The following is a 12,615-nucleotide window of genomic DNA, read 5'->3' on the forward strand; positions in this document are numbered from 1 at the left end:
TAAATTGATACTAAAGGTAATAGCTGTGGGAGATGAGCTGATGAAGTTAAATTGTGTATTTGTTAGAAGCAGGATAGGCTCCTTTTAAAGAGAAGGGTTTTCAGATATTGTCTAAAGATGGATAGATTAAGGAACAGTCAGACAGATTGGGGTAGGGAGTTCCAAAGGATGGGAGAAGCTCTGGAGAAATCCTGGAGACGAGCGTGGGAGGAGGTGACAAGGGAGCTAGAGAGCAGGAGGTCTTGGGAGGACCGAAGAGAGCAGCTTGGTTGGTATTTTGGAACTAGGTTAGTGATGTAGCTGGGGCAGAGTTTTATGGATGGCTTTGTAAATTGTTAGTACATTGAATTTTACTCGTTGGTGAGTGGAAGTCAGTGGAGGGATTGGCAGAGAGGGGTGGAGGACACTAAATGGTTGGTAAGGTGGATGAGTCTTGCAGCAGCATTCATTATGGACTAAAAGGGGGATAGTATATGTAAAGCTATTCCAATGAGGAGGGAGTTGCAGTATTTGAGGCGAGAGATGACCAGGGAGTAAATTTGAAGCTTGTTGGTGTCATTAGTTAAAAAGGGGCATATTCTAGAAATGTTGCAGAGGCTAAGGCGGCATGATTTGGACAGGGAATGGTTGTGGGCCTGAAAAGGACAGTTCAGAGTCTAAGGTTACCCCTACACCCTGGTATGTAGGGACGGACTGATAGATGTGCCATTGATCTTGACAGAGAAGTCAGGGGAATGGGCACGTGGGGGAGGAAATATTAAGAGCTCGGTTTTAGATATATTCAGTTTGAGGAAGTGGTGACATCCAGGCTGATATGTCTGATAGTAAATGAGTGATGCGTGAGGAGACTAATGGGGTGAGCTGAGGGTCAGACATAGATTTGGTTGTCATCGGCATATAAATGGTAGTGGAAGCCATGGGATGCTATCAGCTGTCCCAGGGAGGACGTGTAGATCAAATAGTAGAGGTCCAAGGACAGAACCTTGGGGAACCCCAACGGTAAGATGAGTTGGAGAGGAGGAAGTGGAGTTGTGACACTGAAGGTGTGATGAGATAGGTAAGATTCAAACCAACGGAGAGAGAGCAGCCATGGAGACCAAGCAAATTGAGTTTTTTGAGGAGGAGGGGGTGGTCAACTGTATCAAAGGCAGTGGAAAGGTCCAAGAGTAATAACCATTTCTTTTGGCTGTTAGTAATTTGTTTGTGAGTTTTAGGAGGGCTGTGGAGTGCTGTGGGCGAAATCCAGACTGAAGGGATTCAAGGTTATTCTCCATGAGGTGGTCGCTCAGTCGGTTGTAGATTAAACGTTCAAGGAGTTTGGAGGCAAAAGGGAGTAAAGAGATGGGTCTTAGGTATTTAAGATTGGTGAGGTCTAGTGAAGCCTTTTTTGGCATGGGAGTGACTAGCGCTTGTTTTAGAGGGTTGGGGAATATGCCAGTAGAGAGGGAGAGGTTGAAGATATGAGTGAAAGAGTGTAGGATAGAGCCAGCGGGTGACCGTAGTATTTGAGAAGGAACAGGGCCCAGAGAGCAGGAAGTTAGGTTGGCATTAGAAAAGTTTAGCGACTTCCTCTATAGTAGATGGGTTAAAAGAGGGAAGTATTGATTATGCAGGAGGACAAGGAGTGTAACGTGAGAGAGATATCTGTAGAGTGGAGATCTCAAGACAAACTGTTTGTCTTATTTTTGAAGTGATTAGCAATCTCCGGAGAAGTGAGTAAGTGGGTGGAGGTAATGGAGGACCTGCCTGCTTGCTGTCTTCTCTGGCATGTAAACTGAGCTGTGCATGCGCAGCTCAGCTTACACCACCAGCCGGCCTCCTGTGTGCCAGGATGACTGACTCCTCCGCATATGTGCAGGAGTAAAGATAAGGATAGCCGACCCTACATGCAAAATACTCAACAAACCCAGGAACCGGGGTCTTAAATAGATTCTGCCTGACCCAAGATGGCTACCAGAGTCACACGGGACGCCAGCATCCAATCAGATTCTGCCTCTCTGTAACCGAAGAGATCATAGCGGAACAAGGTTGCTCTCGACTTGCTGCTACTCCCACCTGCATCGCTGCTGCAGATAAGCGCCACCTGCAGTGGAGAAGATGGATTGTGCCTGCCTACACACTGCCCATTCCCTTAAACTCTTTTATACCTTTTTCAAGTAGAAAAAGTCGGTAAACACTTTTTTTGCATTATATGTTTGACTTTGGGTTCAATACTGCTTCGAGTCCCTTAGAGATATAAGAAGCCAGTGATTATGTCAGCACAACAGATTTTTGTTGGACCCCTTTGGGTGGACTGACCCTTTTACAAGGGAGTTGCTCATTAAATGCAGACTGTTGTGTATTAAGGGTTTGTTTTGACTAATTTCTACAATACGCGTTGAACAGTTGTGTACAGCGGGACAGCTTCCCCTCCTTGGGCTCCCAGCCAAACAGCTTGTAAGGCTCAGGAACTAAACACAACTTTTCAAGCACTTTGTCTGAGCCATGCAGCTTTGTCTCGAGCTAAATAATACATTCTACAACTGAATCATTGCCTACAAAGATTACACTGATGGAGACCAAACCGATATTACTGCTCCTTTCTTTTTTTTTTTTTTTTGTTTTTCAATGAAAGATTGAAAAGAGAAATAACCCGTTGCAAACAACCCGAATCCAAGCTCTGATTTACTGCAAGGGGCTGTCGTATTTTGGACACCATTTGTGCTGCTTTGGCAAGAAACAATACAATCTGCAAGGTAGAGGATGGGGAAGGAAAAACAATGTTGGGTAGAGGTGATATAGACTTTCCTAAAAGAGTTGCGTTTTTTCAATGATCACCTACAAGTCAATAGAGTAGGAGATAGCCGGAGAGATTGAGGTAGGGAGCTTCAAAGGATGGGCTAGGCTCTGGGGAAGTCTTTTAGGCAAGCATGGGATGAGGTGATGAGGGAGCTAGAGAGCAGGCAGTCTTTGGAGAATCAGACAGGACTGTTTGAGTGATATTTCAAGATTAAATTTGTGGTATTGCTTAGGGCAGAGTTGTGGAAGGGTTTGTATGTTATTCGTATTGGTATACGGACCTCCAAATTTAAAGCCCAACTTCAGGCAAAGAAAATGTTCCCATGCAGTGGATGAATGTGAGGATCCACCTTCTCCAACACATGCAATCCCATCCTCACATTCAGTTTGTCTAAGCCCCTGTACACACGGTCAGATTCCGTCGGAATGTGTCCCATCGGACTGTTTCCGTCGGAATATCCGACGGACCAAGTTTTCCGACAAAATGCTCCAATCGGACATACTCCGACGGACAAAGTGCCACGCATGCTCAGATCAAATTCCTAGACCAAAGCTATTGGCTACTAGCCTGAACGTAGTCCCGTTGTAACAAAATAACGTCATCACGTTATGTACAATTGGATTTTCCGACAATTTAGTCCGACCGTGTGTACAAGGGCTTAGGGTACAATGGCCACCTGACATAAAGAAGTGGCATACATTTGTGGAGGTCGCTGCCTGGTTTTCAATGCAGTTGATACAGGGATGAACGGCCCCCTGGTGGTCCAGTGTGGATGTCCATGATTTTCAAGCTACTAATTATTGAAGACCCCCTGGTGGTAAAGGAGAGAACGGAGGCTATTTACTTTACCTGATGTGCTGTTTTATCACAGAGTGGAGGTGAGAGTTTTGAGAGCCCATATCTTTCCATACTACAGTTTTGTATTTTTTCACCTCCTGTTTCTCTGAAAATTCATTTGAATACTTCTGGTGCCGCTGAAAACATCTAGAGACTCATTATATGGATTTATTTATGGTGCCTGCTTTCTAATCATTTATTATTTATTTAGTTTTCATAGCCTGTTGCACTTTTTAGATTTATTATTCATTTATACACATTTTTATATGTGCAGGATCATTATTGATTTTATTTTTGATTTTTGGTATTATGTGAATACTATTAGATCCAGCTGCATTTATTAGCACCTTGTTTGCAATTTGCACGTGTATATTCATCTTTTGCTGCTAACACTTGTTTAGTGTGTGAGATTTTTTTTATAGCACCTTTTTAAACACTTGTTTATGTATTTCTTCTTCTTATGATATCTATTTTTATCATATTCGTAGTTTTCACTCTTTAATAGTAGCGCGAAGGCCTTTCTGTATTAGTTTTACTGGAATGCCCAGTAGCCTATACCCCCCCCCCCCCCCTGTCCTTTTCTCCCCTGTTGTTCTGTTCAGTCTTTGGGAATGGAGATACCAGTTGTATACAGGTATAGAGGAGCCCATGACTTGCTCCCCTTCCTCTCAAGTGACAACTCTTGTTCAGTGATTGGTCTGACACCGTCACATGGGAGTGGACATGGAGCGCTAACTAGAGCTTACACGGGGCTTCCTTTCCTTATTCCAGGTGGCTGAGCAGAGCATTGAGGGAGTAAAGGAATGCTGAGCGTGCTGGAGGTAGGCATTAAAGAGAGCCTGTTTCTTTGCCTTCCGTGGCACAGAAAGAGAAAAAAAATCTTTTGCTGTTGCCACAACTGGATTTTCCTTTTGGATACCTATTCTGGTGACAAGTGAAACGTTTGCTCTTCTTCCTATCCCAGTGACAATGATCACCAGGACAAACAAAAGTAGTGAATCTCCTCGGCATGGACTAATTCCATGCTCTAGCAAAAACAAAAAACTTTAGATGCACATCAAGCCAAATGGCAGTCCACTTGACTTCAGATGGCGTAGGGATAAGATTAAGCTTCCATGTAAATGTAAACCCCCCCCCCCCCCCAAGTCTCCAACGACAATGTCACTGGACCTCACCGCAGGATCATCGAAAAGGTGAAGATCCCAAATCTCAAAAACATATTCATGGGATTTGGAACCCTCAGCTTTCCAATCATCCCAAGAAAAGCCCATCAGAAGTCTCTGTGCTTGGTAAGTGTTTTTTTTTTTTACATTTTCTTCTCCGTTGTTTTACTCCTATTTTTGCTCTCGGCCAAGGCTGGATCTAGCCTGTCTAATGTGGGGGTGCAGTACAAAATGTCGGGAGGGGGGGGAAAGGATGGGAGGTCAGCAGAACAGTGTACAGGGCATCAGCAGGGCAGAGGAGAGGTTAGGGTCAGCAGTTTGTATGACAGTGTACAGAGCCGATTTGGTTTTTAGGGCAGTGTACAGGGGTCAGCAGGCCCAAGGACTGGAGGGAGCAGGGCACTGTACAGGGAGTCAGTAGGGAACCAGCTAAGGACAGGAGTAAGCATGGTTAAGGATGGGGTTCATTGTTGGCAGGGCAGAGGACAGGGGTCACGGCTGGCGAGGCAGAGGACGGCACTTGGCAGAGCTCCTTTCCCACCCCAGTACCCCCCTAGATTTGGCCATGTTCTCTGCATTTTTTATTTAGTGGTGAAGGCTGTGAGATAAGTCAACATTTTAAACTGTAAGTCTGGCTAAAGGCAGGGCTAGTCTTTCCTGATGGCCTGGAAACTCAAGGGTGGTCCTAATATTTGGATTATTTAGAGAGACCTTTCCCCTCCTAAATTCAGTAATACTCATTTTGCCACTTCTTCCTCCACTTCTACCAGACACTAAAATGAGCAGCTGGTACGAAAATCCCTAGCGTCTGCTCGTGTTGAACACTAGGACCTCACTCTCTCGGTCAAGGGAGGAGGTTACATTTCCCCATGCCTGAAAACCCCGGGCTTTGCTGATGGGGGAAACTGGCAAGGTGAATACCGGTGGGTCATGGGGGACACTCTGCCAGCTGTCGGCGTCTCTTATAACAAATGCGTTGGATACGCAACAGCTTGTCAGTCATTTTGTTTAGATATTTTCTCCCCCAGGACAGATTTATGTTTTTTGGAAAAGTTTGTTGCCCTCATTCAGCAGTATAATCAGTTACTGTTGTTTGTTGTTTTTTAATTGATGTTCTCTACTTCCCTGTGCTCTTATTTTGTTTTAACATATAAGCGAGAGTGAAACACTTGCTCAGAACAGGGAAGACATATCTCCACAATAAGGGAACTGATAAAGTACAGATGTGCGTTGTGGGTAATCAAGAACTCTACAAATGGTATGTTGTGAGCCAAATGCCAAGGCCTATCTTTTTTTTATTTTAGGTGTCATCACTGAAATACAAAAAATATACTCTTTCAACCAATAAATCCTGTAGAAGCCTCAGATTATCAGAGCTGAGATAATCATCTCTGGTCACGGAGAGACCTATACCTTTTGAAATGGATATTTTGATGATAGGCAACTCCTATCCTCATATTGATTAGTGGCTCCAAATTAATAACTACTGCAGTAGGGAACAGACACAAAAGATACGCTCAGCATCTTTCCAATAACCGTTCTCCTTTTATTATGACGCATTTGAAGGTTTTTATACACACAATTACGTAGGTATCACATTAATATTACAATTGTACGTTTATGGTAACAAGGGGCTTTACATAGGCAGGCTAATTCTAATCAGGACTTGAAAGAATGCAAAACATGTACTGAAAACATTGTTAGTGCCGTGTGCACAGTGAGGGCATCGTGCAATACATATAAAATAGAATACAATTGTCAGGAAATGTTCCATCCGCTGATAATATCTGTCTCTTGGCGTGCAGTACTGAGGTCCACCAGCAGGTGTCTCCTGTCAGTTTTGAGCTGTCAGGAGAGCTTTTCCCTGCTGATGCTATATCATCTTTGGGCCGCAGTACTGGCGTCCACCAGCGGATGGATCCTGGCAGTATGGAGCAGGCAGCACCTCCTGCAATCAGGTGTCACTTGAGGCCAATCACAGGCCTATAAATAGCTGGCAAGCAGTCATATGTTTGCCTCGGTATTGTTCCTTGTGCCCTGACCTGCTGCTTGTGATCCTGAACCTGTTCCTGTACCCTGAACCTGTGACCCGTGGCTCTGATCCTGTTTCCCTGTCCTGGTCCCAACCCTGTCCCACCTGTTACCATTATTCCTGTCCTGAAGTCTGATCCATCCATCCTCTCCCTGTCCTGTGTTCCTTACCCCATTTGCTGATCTCCCCGTGTATGACCTTGGCCTGGCTTGTGACTCTGATTCTGGACTGCCCTTGTTTATTTGCTGATCCTCTGTGTATGACCCTGGCCTGCCTATCGTTAACGGTACTTGCATTTCCCATTTATTGTACATATCTGTCTGTTGTTGTTTGGGGGTCTTTGTTGGTTGGTTTATTGCACTGTGTGGTTGTATTCATATTATTCACTTTCTTTAATAAATCATATTTCACTTATACACGTTTGGGTTTCCTCTGTTGCAGTCCACACAGTTCTGGTCTTATCTGATACGTGACAACAATTATATACAGAACCTACAAATCTCCATTACACCTTAAACCAGCGCCTTGCCCAGAAAACCCGCTGAAGGACAAAGCTATCGACCTTGTGGTACGCATCCTTAAAGTAGGATCCAGGTTTTAATCTTATTTTCCGAAACCTCCCTCCTCTTACTTTCCAGAATCCCTTTATTGTAAGATTGTGGTCATTGTCAATGGTCTATAATATTGTGGTAGCCAGTAATGGAGAAAAAAAAAAAAACACATTTCAGCTTTATTGTAGTAATCTGCAAAACAATATATTGGTAGATCATCGTAACGTGGTAATTTGCCTAAAGCTGAACTCCAGGCAAATACAGAAGAAAGACATGAATGTAACTCTGTAAATATTAATATTTGTATTAAGAGTAAGTACCTGCATATGACTCTGGTATCAGCCTCTTGCATTCCCTGTACAGCAGGGCTGGAGACTGAAAGGAAGAACAGCACATGGAGTCATTTAGTTCATGTGCTGACTAGACAAATGCTGATAGGCATTTTGCATGTTTGTTGTCAAAAAGTCCGACCGTGTGTACGTAAGGCCCGTACACACGGTCGGACTTTTTGACAACAAACATGCAAATTAGCTGTTTTGGAGCAACATCCGACTGTGTGTACGCTCCATCGGACAAACTTTTTCTGTTTTCATCGGACTTTTGTTGGCTCTGCGAACGGACAAACTTTTTGACAACAGAAGTCCGATGGAGCAAAGTCCTACCGTGTGTATGCAAAAGCATCGGACTTTTGTACAAGGTACAAACACGCATGCTCAGAACCATTGCAAACGATCAGACTACAATACAGAAGTTGACCAAAGGTGGCGCTGGAGTCATTGAACGTCCTCTTTTGAAGCGGCGTCAGTACGTTGTGACGTCACCACGTTCGTGTTTGTTGTCAAAAAGTCCGACCGTGTGTATGCAATACAAACTTGTGGACAACACACTTTGTACAAAAGTCCACGGAAAAGTTTGTACAAGTCCGACCGTGTGTATGGGGCTTTAGCAGATTTTATCCAGAATCTTGGATATTGCTGGCAGTTGTGAAAGACTTCCCTGACCTCACTGCCCTATTGACACTTGTATGCACGTATATATAATATAAAATATATACGTGCATACTATATATACTTGTGTATATTGGCACTTTATATATTACCCTATTAACAATCGCCCCAATGCAAAACCTTATAGTTTACAGACCTTAATAGAACAAACTGAGATTTACACCCACAAGTGAATGAGTTGGAGCCGTGACTACGCCACCTCTCTACTGGAGAGGAACATTTCACATGGCTCCATCCAAACTTTTTCAATTAGAGCGAGGCAAACCAACTTCTGCTGTGCTCATTCTTTAAAGCAGAAGTTTAGGTATGGCAATTTTTACATATATACACTGGTCCAGCTTGGACCAAAGTAACAATGTATATGCCATACTTGTGGGATCCCCCTGGAAGTTGGAAATATTGTAGTGAACACCTACTCCAGTCATCTCCCCTAGCTTCTGGGTCCCGTGCTGAACACAGGCGGCCGCGTTTAAGGACCACTTTGTATTTTCTCAACGGCAGAAACAATTGAATACTGTCCATGATACTTTTTTTTTTTTATTTGTACTAGAATTTTTCAGGACATGCTTTTGGGGTATGTCCCCTTCTTTAACCCCTTGCCGCTGAGCGTACGCAGATGTGCGTACTCTGCTTCCGGGGGTTAAACTGGGATGATGCCTGCACCTGCAGGCATGATCCCGGTACCATTTTTCAGAGCGGGTGATTGGCTGTTATGCCAGAGGAGCGGGAGGGGGATGTCCTTCCGCCGCTCTTACCGGGGCTCCCGTTCAATCGGGAGCACCGATGCACGATCTGCCGCTTCTGGCGGCTAGGGAGGGACTGGAATGAAGCCATAAGCGGCTTCATTCCAGTCTCCTTGACATAAACACGGAAGCAACGTCATGACGTCACTTCCCGTTTACTCGGCTGCCAATGGCGCCGGATTTAAAAATGTATTCAGAGTCGCCGAAAATGGCGATCTGAATACTTTGAAGTGTAAAGGAGGGATCGGGGGTCTTTTCCATAAAGAGTACCTGTCACCACCTATTGCTGTCACAAGGGATGTTTACATTCCTTGTGACAGCAATAAAAGTGATCACATTTTATTTTTATTTTTTTTAAAACAATTTATTAATTTAAAAAAAATAAAAAAAAATTTTTAAAGCGTCGCCACGAGTTCGCGCAGCAAAGAAAATGTATACGGAAGTCGCGCCCGCATATGTAAACGGTGTTCAAATCACACATGTGAGGTATCATCGGAGCGAGAGCAATAATTCTAGCACTAGACCTCCTCTGTTTAAAAAATTGAAAGCGTCGCGTATTGAGATTTTTAGGTACTGTAGTTTGTCGTCATTCCACAAGTGCGTGCAATTATAAAGTGTGACATGTTTGGTATCAATTTACTTGGCTAATTTTACTGTTTCATTTTTTTAAAATTCATGAAAGTGTCCCTTTTCCCAAAAAGTTGCGTTTAAAACACCGCTGTGCAAATACCGTGTGACATAAAATATTGCAACAATCGCCGTTTTATTCTCTATTGTCTCTGCTAAAAAAAAAAAAAAAAAAAGTGTGTGTGCGTGTAATATATATATATATATATATATGTATGTATGTATGTATGTATGTTTGGGGGTTCCAAGTAATTTTCTAGCAAAAAAAATATGTATTTTAACTTGTAAACACCAAATGTCAAAAATAGGCTTAGTCATGAAAGGGTTAAGGTCCCAGCAGTGCTCGCTACAATCACCTCAAGCTCAATTAACACACATGTTCTCTGAATGGAAGAGGTGGGGTGGTGACGTCAATGATAGGAGTTTGTTTAATTTATATCCGGTCAGCAGGCCTTGGCACCACTTCATAGTTGGTGGATCTAAAGGAGATTGTAAGATAAGATTGCAATGCATGTGACAAAATTTAGATGAATGCTGTTATAAAAATGAGTCCCTAGATGTGGAATTTTCCATATATTTTGCATTGGACAGTGGACATTTTTTATTTTTTTTCCATCTTAAAGTAGAATCAAATTGTATTTGAGCACCACAAACTATAAAAACTATTTTAATGTGCTTTAATATTTGAAGCAAACTCACCCATCCACCCATCCATCCACCCATCCATCCATTCATCATTCATCCATGTCTCCATGATTTATTTAGTTGGGAAATCACTTTGTAAATCCTCCCCCTAGCATTTCTAGCCATGGCCATCTTTAGTAAGGGCAGATGATTCATGTAGCATTTGCTTCCTGGGATCCATCTTCCCTTGAACACTCCAGGGATGTATGATATAAGTTTGGCCTAGGCCAGAAACCAGGAAGCGGCTAAAAAAAAAGTAAAAAAAATAGGTTAAAACAAGTAAATATAATATACCATTCTTATTTACTAGCAGCACAAGGAATAAAAATAGTTTGTTGATTGCAAGAGTTTACCATGTTTCCCTGAAAATAAGCCAAGGTCTTATATTCATTTTCACAACAAAAGACACAGTAGGGCTTATTTTCAGGTAGGTCTTACCATGTAATGTCTTCTCACCCCCTCTCTCCCTCCCTGCCTGTCACCAAGTTAAAATGCTTGTAAAATCCTATAATCTACTCTATCACTGTAGTATATAATTTACAATGTGTGTGTTTCTGTAATATAATTGTGCCAGATACCTTCATTCCAGTGCTGCTGGGCACTTCCGTGACCCGCCGGAGTTCTCTTCCCCTGCTTTGGGCACTGCAGCGGGGGGGAGGCGATGATCTTCCGCTGACAGCTGGGAGAGCAGCAGGAGGTCGGCTGAGTGCCGAGCAGCGATGTACCGAAGGTATTTGGCACAATTATATTACAGAAGCACACACATTGTACATTATATACCGCTGTAATAGAGTGGATTATAGGATTTTACAAACCTTTATACTAGGGCGTATATTGCAGCCCTCCTGGAAAATAACAGTAGGTCTTATTTTCAGGGTAGGTCTTATTTTCGGGGGAAACATGGTAGTTCCGCTTAAAAATAATGAAAGCAATATTCAGGTGACCACTAGAGGGATTGTTTACAAATCTATGCAAATATCAAAATGTGGAACAGCAAGTAAAAATGCCATGCTAATGCTGAACTCAGGGATAAATTGTTGAAAGTCAAGAAAGGAATGTCACTGCTTCTTTTACAATGGAATATCTGTGTGCTTGCAAAGGCATTTAATGTATACAAGTGGACTTAAAGACAGGATAGATACTACTACAGTAACCCCTAGCGTGCTGTGATCGTGGTGTCCTGAGCAATTGGGAGGCATTGTGGAATAGTATGGCTGCCCAAACGTTATATGCCTATTCAATATACTGCTCTCCTGGGTGAGTTAGATGAACCGCCATCACACCCTTGTGAACCCAGCCTAAAGGCCATCAAAATCACCAGGGGAATAAAAACAGAAAAGTTCTTATGACCAGAATTACTTCGGTCACCATCAAACCAAACCTCTCTATCTTCAAAGAATTTAATTGTAATTGACATACATTGTTCCCACAACTTTTACTTCCACATATTTGTGCTATTTATACCTCTTTCCAATTAAGAAAGTTACATTTAATGTTCCGCTAGTTAGTTTTACATTGTGAAATGTTGGTGGTTCAGTGTGGGGGATTGCAAAATTTTCAGTTTCTAGCTGCATGATATCAGCCTAATGTAATGTCACCCATCAGCCATTAATGGTATTTAGGTTCATGTCACATTCTGCTTACAGCCATCTGCATTTCTGGTACAGGGGAGCTTCACTGACCTTTTTTTAGATAAATTAAATTTACACACATTTTCCCAAGTGTTCTTCCAGGACAGCCCTTGAGAGATGGAGCTCCTCCCATCGACACAGGAAACACATTGCCACAGTTCAAAAGGCGGTCCCTCAGGTCCCTGGTCAGTCATTTGTGTTTCCTCCGTCGGAGGAACATGTTGCCAGGAACCTGGAGGCCCCTCTCAGGGGCTGCCTGAGAACCTGCAAGCCTAAGGGACCGGGTCCTGGTTTATGGCTGCAGTTTGGGTCCATACCTTTTTTCTTTGGCTCGGGTACCGTCCAGCTGAACCGGAGCAGACCCGTTACCCTCCTCCTTCCAGTGCCGAGGTGGCCAGGGGCAGAATGACGCCGGTTTCCCCCAGGAGTGGTGAGTGGAACCTTCCATCTTCCCTCCTCGTTGCAGGGGGTCGGAGACGCCGAGCGTTCACTTCCGGCGGAACCGCGTCATCTCTGTGTGCCAAGACTTCCGGTTCCGGGTCTCTAGGGTACAAGGGGGAG

The 12,615-nt window shown here is 43.4% G+C and overlaps 1 protein-coding gene across 2 annotated transcripts in view; it reads left to right on the forward strand.

The window, feature by feature from the left end:
* The window catches only part of P2RY6 (pyrimidinergic receptor P2Y6), a 152,168-nt gene that overhangs the window by 103,598 nt on the left and 35,955 nt on the right, over positions 1-12,615 (forward strand). The gene's annotated exons all lie outside the window — the stretch shown is intronic.

This window comes from Lithobates pipiens, unplaced genomic scaffold (genome assembly GCF_037356315.1).
Source record: "Lithobates pipiens isolate NorthernLeopardFrog02 unplaced genomic scaffold, aLitPip1_a1.2 Scaffold_23, whole genome shotgun sequence".
In the NCBI taxonomy this organism is placed as follows: Eukaryota; Metazoa; Chordata; class Amphibia; order Anura; family Ranidae; genus Lithobates; species Lithobates pipiens.